Genomic DNA, 12,985 nt, shown 5'->3' with positions numbered 1-12,985 from the left:
TTGATACAAGCCAATTGAAATTTAAATATTTCCTGATTAAAAAACGTACACATACAACTACAATGCGATTAACTTTTGTCAATCCCCAAAGGTCAAAGGAACCCCTTTGACTGCAAGCTTGTTTGAAAAGTTCAGTGGGAGGATTTGATTGAAGGGAAACTTTCACTGGAAGGGACAACATTGAAGGATTTTTTTAAATCAGTGGTTTTAAAGCAGTCGTATGTTTTAAAGTTTATAACATCTACTTCATTCACTAACGAGCGAAATCGTACTCCACAAGGGACCATTAAAAAGCACCAGAACGTAAAAAGCGATGTATGATGTATACAAATCCTACGTCACGGGTAAAACGGAACCTATTGATCCAATGTATTCATTTCTTCTTTGTTGATGTTGATTTTCACGCTACACAAGACGGAACTAATGTGAAACTATCGATTTCCCAGCGAAATGTCGAGCCATCCGTCTAGATTAGAGCGACAACCGGCGTGTGCCTGCATCCAACCTCAGGAAGTCCTGTGTGTGTGTATACATGTGTGGCATTGGTGTGTATAGCCAATCTATCAATTTTAAATCAGCGAAAAAGTTGTTCGACCGCGCGAGCTGCAAGGCGCCTGCCAATCACGGGAATGAGTGGCAATTTATAACAATTGAACTTTCCGATCGTATATATCGATACACCGATATAAGGGAAAGGGCTTCATGTATGTGTGTGTGTGTGTGTGTGTGTTTGACTGTGCGACATGACGTCAATGCTCGGATACTGATACATTCCGGTAAGGATGTTACTTTAAATCTCTTACCCAGTCGTGTAATCAATTTAATGCATTAGTTTGTAGAAACTACTGCCGCCTTAGGTCGGTCTTTTCTCGTTCTCAAGAGCTTACATTCGTTTTTGAATAACAGAACACACATTCTCACTTCAATAAGACTTTACGTTGGCAATAAAAGACAGTATAATTAGAGAAGGTATTTAAACACACCGAACCGTGTAGGAATGGATGAGTTATTGGAAGATTTAACTTATGTGCACACCCTTCAATGAATCGACTTCCGGCAGTGAATGAATGGAAATTGTACAGACTTTCGGACTCCTGCACTCGGCAATTTACTCCGGTAATGAGTTTTCGGATCGTCGTCTTACGCTGCGCCAGACGATTCGTCGACGACTTCGCCATGGATCCAATAAAACCGGGCTGCTTGTACGTATAGCGAGCAGGTCTGCAGCCTTTGTCGACGAGATCGACACACGCACACACACACACCACGTATGAATATATTAAATGTGTCTCCTTCCACTGGAGTCGGAGGGTTCCATTTCTCTTTGCCTTTTCCGGTACATTGATTCCCGATTGTGGAGTGTTTGCGAAGGCAACCGATGGATGGCGGTGACTGGCCTTGTGTCTTTAATGAAACGAAACCAAGCCGCTTCTTACTTCTGCTCCCACCGATGTCGACGGTTAAAGATGATGTGGTGGAAGAACGCCAGCAAGCTGACTTCGCACGACACCATGGCCTCCTTCGCACACATGATGTGCAGATGTTGCTAAGGACAGGAATTTAAACACTCCGCACGATCATTCGAGCGAGTCTTTCGTAGGAAAATGGCTCGGTGTAGACTATGGCCCGTGAAAACGGTCCATTAACAAATCATTAAAACGATTCAAACTACAAATATTTCGCCTGTAAAAGGGATCATTGTGCTCTCTGGCCGCCATTGAACGCCATCGGTGTAGAAATCGTTCCAATCTCGATTCAAAAGTTTTCAAGTGAGTCGAAAGTGATGGAGTAAAATCGATGAAGACCGGGAATAAGGTATTGATTTACTCAACTCACCCGGGTTCACAGACTTTCGAGTTTGTTGCTGAGTGGTCTCGAGAGGTTGCGTCGAGGGGATTAAAATTAGCTGTAGCTTGGAAAACTTACAAATTTCCATTCGCAGCTCATTTTACCTTTGTAGGGAGTGAAAAATAATCTTCAAGAATTTTGACCTACCCTTTAGCCGTGTATGAGTGCGCTGTTAAAACTAATCTTGACTACCAAAGAGTCGAGTGATTTGGTCGTAGACACGCGTGTTTCTATTTTATTTCTTTCAGATAAAAACGCTGGTGCCCTTTCCAAACATGTAAGGATGCTTTTAGTGAGTTCAACGTATTGTTTGTTATACCGACTGTGATGTAACAGGCTTTCGGTACATATACAGAAGGTACGGTAAGGTGAAACGGATGCGAACTAGAGGATATTTTAAATCATACGGGCTGATGTGAGGTGGGTAGGTGCGTTTTCCCGAACGGTGTCGAGATAGATCCGGCTTCACGGAAACAACCTTGAGGATGGTTTAAAGCTTTTCGGAATTTCGAAGACGTTTAGTCGGTGAAGTGGTTGAAAGCCTGCAAACATACTCCACACCGTGTGCTCACGTGGCTTTTATGTGTGTTTCATACTAATAAACACACATACACACACACACGCCGATAGCGTTGCTCGAGCTGTAAGTATAAGTGCATCGATATGGTTTGTTCGTTGAAAGGTAGCGCCGGTGCGCCATTTTCCGGTGCAGACGCAAAGGCGGTACATTTTCTCGTGAACGATGGCTCTTTTTTGGCCACGTTCTAGGGAAAGTTTCTTCCAACCTCCACCACCCATTTTCTCTAGGCGTTGTGGAGATTGTTCACCACGAAAATCCTTTTACTCCCCAGCTGAAACAGTTCGAGTTCCTAAGGGTCCGATAGACACACTGTTTACGTCTCATTTCATCAGCGGAAGTTATGTTAAGTGTTTTCGCTTTGATGTATGCTCGCTTTGGCATTCGGCTTGAGTCTGTTGAATGTCTGCGGGCCTTTTTGAAGGTAGAGAAAAGATGCAAAGTTTGTTTGATTAAAATTGAAGAGCAGTATGTTTCCCCAAAGTATTACCAAACGGACATTCTATCGCATGCGAAGATACATCCAGAACTCTCCAAGGCACAATTAACAATCACTTGCCACGATGAAAAATGGATCGTCAAAAACCGTCAGAAAAGTGTCCAAGAATTCGTAATGCCGCAATTATTCATCGATAAATTACTGCTCAGCACGTTTCCTGCGGTGCGTTCGTCACATCTAAGGTTTTATTCGATGTAATTAATTTTTATCGAAAAGCAAACACCCATTGATCGACTTTTCGCTTGTTTTATGTTCGTGTCTTCTGTGCGGTTCCTTTCAGTCAATATCGGAGATGAGATTGGGCAATATTTTATTCCACGTTTTATGCCCTCCCCCATCTACCCACCAGACCATTCGACCGTCTTTGTCGTGGGGGTCAGCCTTTTATGCCGGTCACGGTTTTATCTTGCCTTTGCCTTTGTGAGGCGCAATGGATTTTCCTTTAATTAAAAAACATAGCAATTTTTTTTCCACATTTCAGACCATGCCTATCCATCTTGGAGGCATTTTGTTTCTCTGTTTGGTGCAAATTTCCCTGACTTTGTGGGTAGTTTTTGTCCATTTTGTTTCGCTACCCAATAATCAATTATTAATGCCGTTTAATTACCGAAAGAAAATTAATTTTCTGTCGTTTGAGGTGGCCTTTGGTTTTTTGCTTTGGTTGTTGTTTTGTTGTTGCACCGAATCGATCAAATTATAAACAAAAGATAAGAAAATCCAATTGCCGGCAATTCTGCCCAATTGACGCCGGCGGTCACGTTCGGTCAAATGGCGTTTGAGAAAATTCATCGGAAAGTTAATTACCGCCGGACGCTCGTGGTGGCAAATATTTGCTAAAATATGTTTGTGATGTTTTCGTTGGAAAATTGGAAAACATTGGAAAATCAAATCGTAGAAGCATCTCAGTTGTTCACGTTTATTTAAGGCACTTTTTATTTCGTCCTTGCTGGTATGTGCAATAGTTTGGGCAGGATCCGATTACTTTCGGGTAAATTTTATTATGCTCGTTTGCTCCGTGATGGTCTCGTTTTGTAGAGAATTTGTCTAGTGTCGGTTGGTGGCATCATTGCTTGTGGGAGCCAAATGAGATCCCTGGCACCCGGCGGGAAGCCTGGTACATTTTAATAGAAAATGTTATGAAGATTAATTCTGTAATTAAATTCAATACGAGCCGTGCCGGTGCCGAGGGCTTCCGTTACCGCTGCTCGATTTGTGTGTGTGAGTGAGGTTGGTGTGATCAACCCTAAACTGCTGCTTTGGGTTTTCACCGACAGATGAAGTGTCTTTCCCGTTTCGCCCGGACCCGGCAGTGAGCTCAACGTTGATGACTGTGTGCAACCGACTGGAGTGAAGTTGCACGGAGTCGATGAGTGGAAAACATGTGTAATCTATCTGCTTGCGCCTTGGCAGCGGCAAAACCCGGAGCCAGCAGGACGAAAGGAGCGCTTGTTCGTGCGTGGCGTATCGCCATCAGCGCCATGCTGCTGCTGCTACTGCTGCCGGAAAATGTCAGAACAGGATTTCCCTGCTGCGTACCGGGGGAGGCTTAAGTACGCTCGCTGAAACTACGGGATAGGATTGCTGCTGGGGCTGCTCGGAGGCAGCCACGTGACGGGAAAAGTTCCATCAAGAATTGAGCCACAGCCACGATACGCCTGATGGGTTGTCTCGGCGGAACAGAAAAACAACCGAATCGTCGAAGCATTAACGGTATTTGAAAATTACAAATTTTCAACATTGCCCCAACTTCCCTCGTGGTTGCTGGGGATTTGTCAACGGTCTCGCCGTTTCCCACCCACACTGAGGCAAAAATGTGTCCTCAGCGAGAGTTTGTCCCTGGCGCGGGACATGGAAGTTTTGCGTTCGGGGCCGGTGCTAATTTTCCCGGAGTAACAAGCGGCCTCAATACGCGCGCTGGGATGAATTTTCATCCACAAATCATCACTCATCCCTCAGTCCCTCGGAGGGTCTGTGAGAAAATGTGCTCGCGTTTTCCACGGGCCTAATATCCATCTTTGCATGCCGTTCGAGCGCGTCGAGATTTCGCGCGATTACTGCCCAAACTTTCACTCATCCAGTTTGGTTCCGGTGTGGCATTAATTCGATTTCACTCACTCGAAACCGAATGATAATAATGGCCAAACGAGACCGTCGGCTTAATTGCAAACTTCCTTGAGCATTTTAGCCTTTTTTTCAACGGGTTGGGGTTTTTAACGCAATGTTGGCGATGAAAGTTTTTCTCGCTTCCAAAAAGACAGGATTTTGTGGACGGAAAGCTTTCTTTTCGAACCTAATATGCGTCGCAAAGGGTTGGCTCTAAATCTTGGCACATAAATCATGTGCACTTTTCATCTTTCTTGGATTTTGAAGATGGAAACCACCCAAACCACTACCCACAAACACTTTGGGCATGCAAAAAAAAACCAAGAGAATTAACCCATTGGTTCGTTCCCACTTCGGGACTCTTACACCGATCCACCATCTCTTCGTTGGAAAGTGAAGACCCCCTGAGAGTCAAAACGAAAGGAAAAGCTTGGGGGAGTTTTCTTTACCTTGTGTTTGGGTTTGTATGTGGTGTCGTAACTTCACGCCCGAGTTAGATCCTTGTGCTCCGCATTCGAAGCATAATTAAGTGTCACTTGGTCCTTGGTACAGTGGAACATGGCTTGGTGTCCTGCTGGTATAAATGGTACGTGCGAGTGGTTTAAGATGTGGGGTATTTGCACCCATAAAACCTTGTTGGAAGGAGAGCGTTTTAATTTTTCAATCTTTTTCATCGCCTTTCGCCGCCAGTAGTGGTTCGGGATGGCTTCTCCCGGGAAGCGCACAACAGCCCGGGATAGAGTTACCGAACTTCTCCGATAGCGCCGAAGAAGCACCGAAACGCGCGGAAGAGTCCAACTGCCTGCCCTGGACGATCTCCTCCAAGGATCGCTGCTACGCGACGTGCCAAGTTTATGATCGGATAAAATGTAGTTGAAGTTTATTTACGAGGTGTGATAAAATTCAAAATTAGTTGAAAGGCATGATTTACGAGCGTATACTTTCTAGCTCTCCCCCCAACACAGACTCACATACACATGCACAAAGACTTACACACACACATAGGCTAACGGGTAGTAAAAGCAAGTAAATGGACGTACTTCACCGTACGGCGGGAAATGTGGTGTCTTTCTTTCTTTCCTTAAAGTGCGGCTTAAAATTAAAGGCCGTAGTTTATCCTTAGATGCTGCCACCGACATAAAGCTGCTGAAATCATGTGGAAGCAATTTTTCCAAAGATTTTCTGCCACATTCCGTGCCCATCGAAGGTCCATCGGTAAAGCGTTGCACGTTTACGATGATACATAAAAAGGATCTTTCTAAATAAACAAGAAAAAAAACAAGTGTAAATTTACGCGTTTGTTTCAAATTGAAATATGTTACATTACGCGCACCATAAAATACGTTGGTACATGTTTGCTTTTTCACACTTCACTCTGACAGCATGATGAATGTTTACTAGTTTTAATGATTCGAACAGACACAGCGATCGACACTAGAATCGATTTGTTTGCATAAACATAAATAATTCTTAGCTATTCATTCCCAATGATAAATGTTGACAGCAGATGGAACAAAAACGAACAACTTTGTTCATGTTCTACGAACCATCAAAGCTTTTAGCATAAACATTGCATGAAGGTGCAATTCATGGTGAAATGTACCCTGAAGTGTGAAGTGAAGTGTGAATATACATTTTCTAAATTTGATTGAAATACTCCAACATTTTGGGACTTTTCTTGCGATACGATGACAACATTGTTCCGGACAATACGATTTCGTTAAATTAAGCGACGTCTATGCAACTTTTTTTGTTTATAAAAAGACGGTTTGGGAACTATTCAACTGGATAACTTTTTTTAAAATGATTTTAAACGATTTTTGGTCACATACGGGCCCTTCAATAACATTGCAAGAAAACTGATAAACTAGCTGTCATAGTCTGCCTCAATCTGCTCTGATCCGTCATAAACAAAACGTTTAAAGAGTAAAAAAACACTTGATCATTCACAAAACCTAGTTTCCAAAAAACCAAACATCAACTGCCCGAACGAAGCCCGAGCATGACCCCTTTCGATCCCAGTGGGTCATCTGTGGTTTTGCCGACCCGAATTGCGGTTGACTGTTGTGTCGTCACACTTCATCCGTAGCCTGTTTTGACCTCCCCCTCGGGGGAGAAGACCCTCGGTTTGATTTGATGCCTTTTCCACAGCAACGTTGCACTTCGTTGCATTCAAGTGCAGTTGTGTACGTAGGTACGTGGTAGGTTGCTTTTTTGTGCGTCTGTCCTTTTCTCTGGTGGCAGGGATTAGCTGCAAAAAGGTCATAACAAAACGGCACACGTGGTGTCCTTCTGAAGGGACACCGAGGGTTTTGGTTGGATTGATGAAGGATGTGCTCAAATGCGAAGCACAAGTCAGGATGTTGCCTCCGGCATTGGTTTGAGTTGAAGTTAAAATATTTTTAAGAAAAAAAAAGCAGATCAATGGGATTCGAAGAGAAGGGAAGCAAAGTTTCTTTTTCGCAACGAAAGTTGTATCTCCATGGGTTCCAAAATGCACTGAAACGTGATTTGATCTTTAAATACAGGGTTTGCCACCTATGTTCAGCTCTAAACCACGGATGATTGAAAAAGCTCATCAACTGTTGTCTCTAAAGCATGTAGTATTGAAATAGCTCATCGACTATTGCCTCTAACTCATCTCATTTTGTCTCTAACTCATCTGACTTTGTGTCTAACGCATCTGGGTTTGTCTCTAGCCAAAAACTAGGGAATAAGTAATATAATTGTGGTTATGATACATTGTGAAACTCCAAGAACAATAAACATTATTATTTTTGTGATTTATACCGGGTCTTAAAGCTATTATTATACGCTGCATACGTGCCTGCATACGTATAACATGTGAGTTAGAGACAACTATCGATGAGTTATTTCAATATCAGTTGCTTTAGAGACAATAGTTGATGAGTTATTTCAAAATAAAGTGCGTAAAAGACAAAATCATTCGCTTTAGAGGCAACGTTAGCTGGCAACGGCTGTATTCTAAAGGGTTCGACTCTATAATGCTCTATAGCTTCAAAAGCATATAGTTTTATTTACCTGTGGAAAGAGTAAGACTTTTGTCTACGCAGGAAAAAATAAGGAAATATTTTATTGAGCTATTAGCTCGTTGACCTTCCGACGGACAAGCATCACCGAAAGGATGGACGACAAAATCCAAATTCAATTTATGATAGCATCATCGCACCAACCCCCGGCTCAATAAATAATGCTTCGACAAGCATAAACAAATGCCGCAACGGCGCGGAAATGGTATCGATGCTCAGCCAAACCAATACCGGTGACGGAAAAGGATAGTGGTGCTGCAGGTTACATCGAGCCTTTCCTGGAAAGCGCTTCTTTCAGCGAATGCCGAAACACTAGAGAGGGATCCGTCGAGGGATGGCACCATCGTCGTTCCGAAAGTCGATGTTGTTTGATAGTCGGTTGCGCCTCAAAATATATCCTTCTACAACAGCTCGGGCCTAGGACGGGCAGCAAAAGCCATCAAAGCGTGGGGCCGGTGCACCGTCGTTGTTGTTGCTGCGGCATTTTCGGTCCGAACCATTTCAAGCGATCAAGCAGGAACGCAGGCGTGGGCCGCCGTGTTTGGTGGGCAAATTTATTTATGTACCACAATAAAATATTTATTTAATTATTATTGCTTGCCGAAGGGCTTTTGCGGAGGCCTGCGGAACGACTTGAAGCAACCATCAACCGGGTTGTGGTGTGCAGAGGGTGGGTTCAAGAATACGGCAGAATGGATTCCTGAAACTGAGCGAATTAGGGAAAGCGTGCCAAAAGAGCAAGGAAAAGGGGGAACTTCAATTCCGGGAAAATGTGCTCCCGGTTTGCGTGAAGACAAGTGAAACGATTGTCCAAACCTTCCGCCGCTGGGGTCACGGATTTTCCTCACGTCATCATCATCATCATCATCATCGCAAACATCATCAACAACACGAACAAAAATAACAGCAGCAGTGAAGATCAGTGTTTCTCTTCCCCTGCAACTCCTTCCTTTCGCTACGGTCGAACGGATTCGACGGATTACGGGTCCATTTTCACACGCATCCATTTCGACCGCATTGCTGCAGGTGGGAGGTCGCGTCCGGGAACCGTCAGTGTACCTGCGTGTAGCAACATTAAAATGTCACATTAACACTGATTTATACATGCATGACATTTGTGCCCCCTTTCTCTAGTGGGAAATCAAGGGGTGATTTCCACGAAGGCTACAGTGCGGTCCGAAGGAGGCGGTCGGCAAGGCGACGGCAAGATAATTGCTTGGTGAACTTTTCGATTCTAATTTTCATGCATCCGGTTTTGGGACGGCGATGACAGCAACGGCGTGGAAGATTAACCGATTTCACTGGGGGTAAGGGTCAGCCTTTTTTTTGAGTTGCTTGGGCATTGATTTATGTCGACGTTGGTTTTGCTCCTTTTTTTTTCTTTGGATGGATTTGCGTGAGTGAACAATATATGCAATTGCGTTTCGGTAGTAATTAATTTAACCCCCGACGGCACGCGATACAAAAACAACTTAAAGGCATTTAAAACACGCAGGACATTTTAGTTCAGTGATCTGCGAAGTTGCCTGTACGTCGGTGGCATTTGTTCGGATAACAATCAATTCGTGACCCCCCTATACCTTTGTAGGGACTATTCACGTGTGCAAAGGTAAATATTTGATAAGTCTCCAAACGGACATGACTAACAGCCCCACGCTAAACATGAAGGGAAATGTTTTAGATTTGCAATAAAATTTCAGTTGCTTGCCATTCTATGTCTGTGATCTTTACTTTGCTCCGTTTTAATGGATTTTCATATCTATTTAGAGCTAGAGATTTTAAAATGATAGAGAAGTTGGGCATGTGGTTGGCAAATATTGATGCCATGAAGGCAAATAATAAAAAAGATCCGTCTATAAAACATTATGCGTATGGTGAAAGAACAAATTGAACAACTCAAACAGACTCCTTCCTTTACTATAGACGAAGGAGTACAACTCCAACATGTCGTACTGCACATCACATCAAAACTTTCGTATTAGACATGCAAAATATATGTGTGCAAATGAAAAGTTTAAGTTTTGCAAAAACAAAACACCCCTCCCTTCTAGGAACATTGAAAAATTGATGATTGTAAGTGAATGTAAATTTAACCCATTCGGAAATCACTGTTTCGTTTCAGTTTCTTCGTTATTATGCGGAATACGAAAGTATTTGCCTATATTTAACTGTTACTGTGGTTTTGATAGTTTATTAATCGGATGACGAATCGTGACGTTTGAATGAACGCTCTATATTTTTTAAAGATATTGGAGTTTGTCTATTTTGTTTAGCTAAACATCAAATATTTTTAGAAAGGAATACTTTTGTAATGTTAAATTGAAGTCCTTAAACTATGTTTCCAGCTGATTCCGTTATAACTTCAGTTTGATCTTTAATCAATCTCAAAATTAAAAAAATACGAGAACTACCCTAACCCTTTTTTGTTTTCTTTCTTGTGTAAAATTTTCCGATCTTGAACATAAAAAAAAAGTCTAAGCTTTAACTGAAGAACTTACCTTCTGAAAAATCTTTTCTGAACTATAACTTAGTTATTCTCAGTTAAGATAACTTCAGAACCAAGCAAAGATTGAATATTACTTCGGCCGCTGATTTTTATTATTCAACGACTTTTTTCATTTTTTGAATGTTATTTCGGCCGCTGATTTTTCTTATTTAACGGCTTTTTTCATCTTGAGCTTTTGCTTCCAAGTCTAAATCACCGAAACTGGTTTGCAAAATCAGCAAATTATGCGAGCAAGATGCTTTTATCATCCAGATAGCTGGATGATTTCTTCGAAATAAACTAAACTAGAGTTTTATAAATATCGAATGCCTTTTAATCCTTAAGGAAATCCTTTGAGGGGCATAATATTTAAAAATTTCAAGTGGATTTACATGTTCAAGACCGCTCTGTTTGCCATGGATCAGGGTTTCAATTCTACGTTTAATTCATAGTGAAGTACTCAATATCAAACTCAAACACTTGATTTAATAGCATCGATAAAATGGATGCATTGATAGAGGTTTCAAAAGTTTTGTATTATTTCCAGTTAATGACATTTTAATCAGCCAAAGGAAAAAACAAAGCCAAAATCAATAGGAATTCCTTTTTTGAAACATAACGTGATGTACTAAACAAAACACCCGAAAATGTTGCTCCGGATGACCGTTTTCCAAAGGACATCGGTAGCATCGGTTTTGCAATGTTTATTTATTTCTCTTTTTTTTGGGTAAAGGGTGAAAATGTGCGGAAAAATTCTTCGCCAGCAAACGCCGCATCGACGCTCCAGCTGGTCGCATGACGTCGCTGACCGATGTTTGTGTTTTGCCCGTCAACTGAGCCCAAATGCTCATCTTCCCCCCCACACACACATACATACCGGTTCGTGGCCCCACCGGAAGCAACCTTGAGCATATTCCAGTATCCCCAAGGGGGAGGGGAGGCGCTTTCGCGCGAAAGAGTTGCTCAGTTTTATATCTCTCTGCAATCGACGGTTATGCACGGCTTCGGCGAAAAGCGTGAACCATGCAGCGTTCGGCTGTCGGATGCCTAGGCCAGGGTAAAGGGCCGAGCATGCGCCGATGTTCGCAACGCTCCTGACAAACGACGCGTTCGAGCAGTCACACGGCCGGTTCGAGTGGATTCGAGCAGAAGTCCTCCGAAGCTTCCCAACACGTTAGTGCCAATTTCTGACGTTCTGTGGCTGGTTGTGCCGAAGGCCACCAAACAAGGACGAGAGAAAAAAAAACGCACGACACCCGAGCCGCCCCAAAGAGCCGAAGTCGGCGGCGTGAAAAGCCGCACCGGGACCGAACGTGGCCCGAACCGTCAGGACTCGCACGGAAGTGCGGCCTGCCACTGGCAGCTGGCCCGAATTCAGTTATCGGCGATATCTCGTGGCGTTCGGTCGCGGAGGGATTCGTGTCGGTTTTTTGGGCAACGTCGTCGACGTCTCCAGCGCGTCGAAAGCTCCTTGAAGGTTCGCTCGCTTCGCTGGACCCCCGATACCCGGAACCTGGTGAGTCGAGTGAGGGGCATGATGTTGTCATCCTGCCCAACGACGATGATGCCCATCCGGTGATGCGGGAGAAAACGGGAATCGGGGCCATCTGATTGCCAGTTTCATGTCGACGCACGGCCGCAACCTATATTTAGGCACGCCGCACGCCGAGTGATGTTCCGAGTGTGATGGTGATCTAACCGCCCCCCTCGCATTTTCTTCCCTCCCCCCCCTCCGTGAGGTCGTTCCGGGGAAAATCGACCCGCAAGCAAGTAGCAAGTGTGCGTTCACCCCGTCTCCGTTCTACCGTCGAATCGGGGCGCGAGCTTCGAGATGGGTGCGAACAGGAATGCACTCTCCCATAAATTATGATAAATTAAGCCGAAACGAAGATAAATCGATGAAGGGTGGCCACGGGGCTGAGTGTCATTAGGTGCTGGTGGTTTCGGTGTGAAAGGTTAATGTGGTGTGGTGTTGTGGTGCAGTACCCTCAAACGATGTGTTCCTCTGTTGGTACACAGTAGAACCGTTGCTACCGTTGTCGTTCTTCAAATTGGTTGAAAGATTGGTAAACATGTCTGTGTGCGCGTGTGTGTGCCTGGGATTGTGTAGTTTTATTTTCTAATTCGTCGTGGCTCGTTTGATTGCAAGAAAATGAGGTTGAAAAAGCAAAGCGCGTTGAATTTGGTTCCTCTAAAATATGTATCACCGTTTTGTGCGGGCTTGACGAGGAGTCAGTTTGATTGTTGGACATATTGTGACGGGAAAATTGCTTAACTCGACAAAGCGCTACGTACCTCGTGCTATAGTGGATTGTTATACAATGGAACGGTGGAAGGTCAAACTAACAACCCTCCTTTTGTGCCGAGAGCGTTTAAGTGTCTGATGTGATGTGGTTTGGAAAATAAGTTCCTGAACCCTGTGA

Source organism: Anopheles coustani, chromosome 2, assembly GCF_943734705.1.
Source record: "Anopheles coustani chromosome 2, idAnoCousDA_361_x.2, whole genome shotgun sequence".
Taxonomy (NCBI): Eukaryota; Metazoa; Arthropoda; class Insecta; order Diptera; family Culicidae; genus Anopheles; species Anopheles coustani.
The sequence above is the reverse complement of the archived record's forward strand: the minus strand, read 5'-3'. Positions refer to the sequence as shown.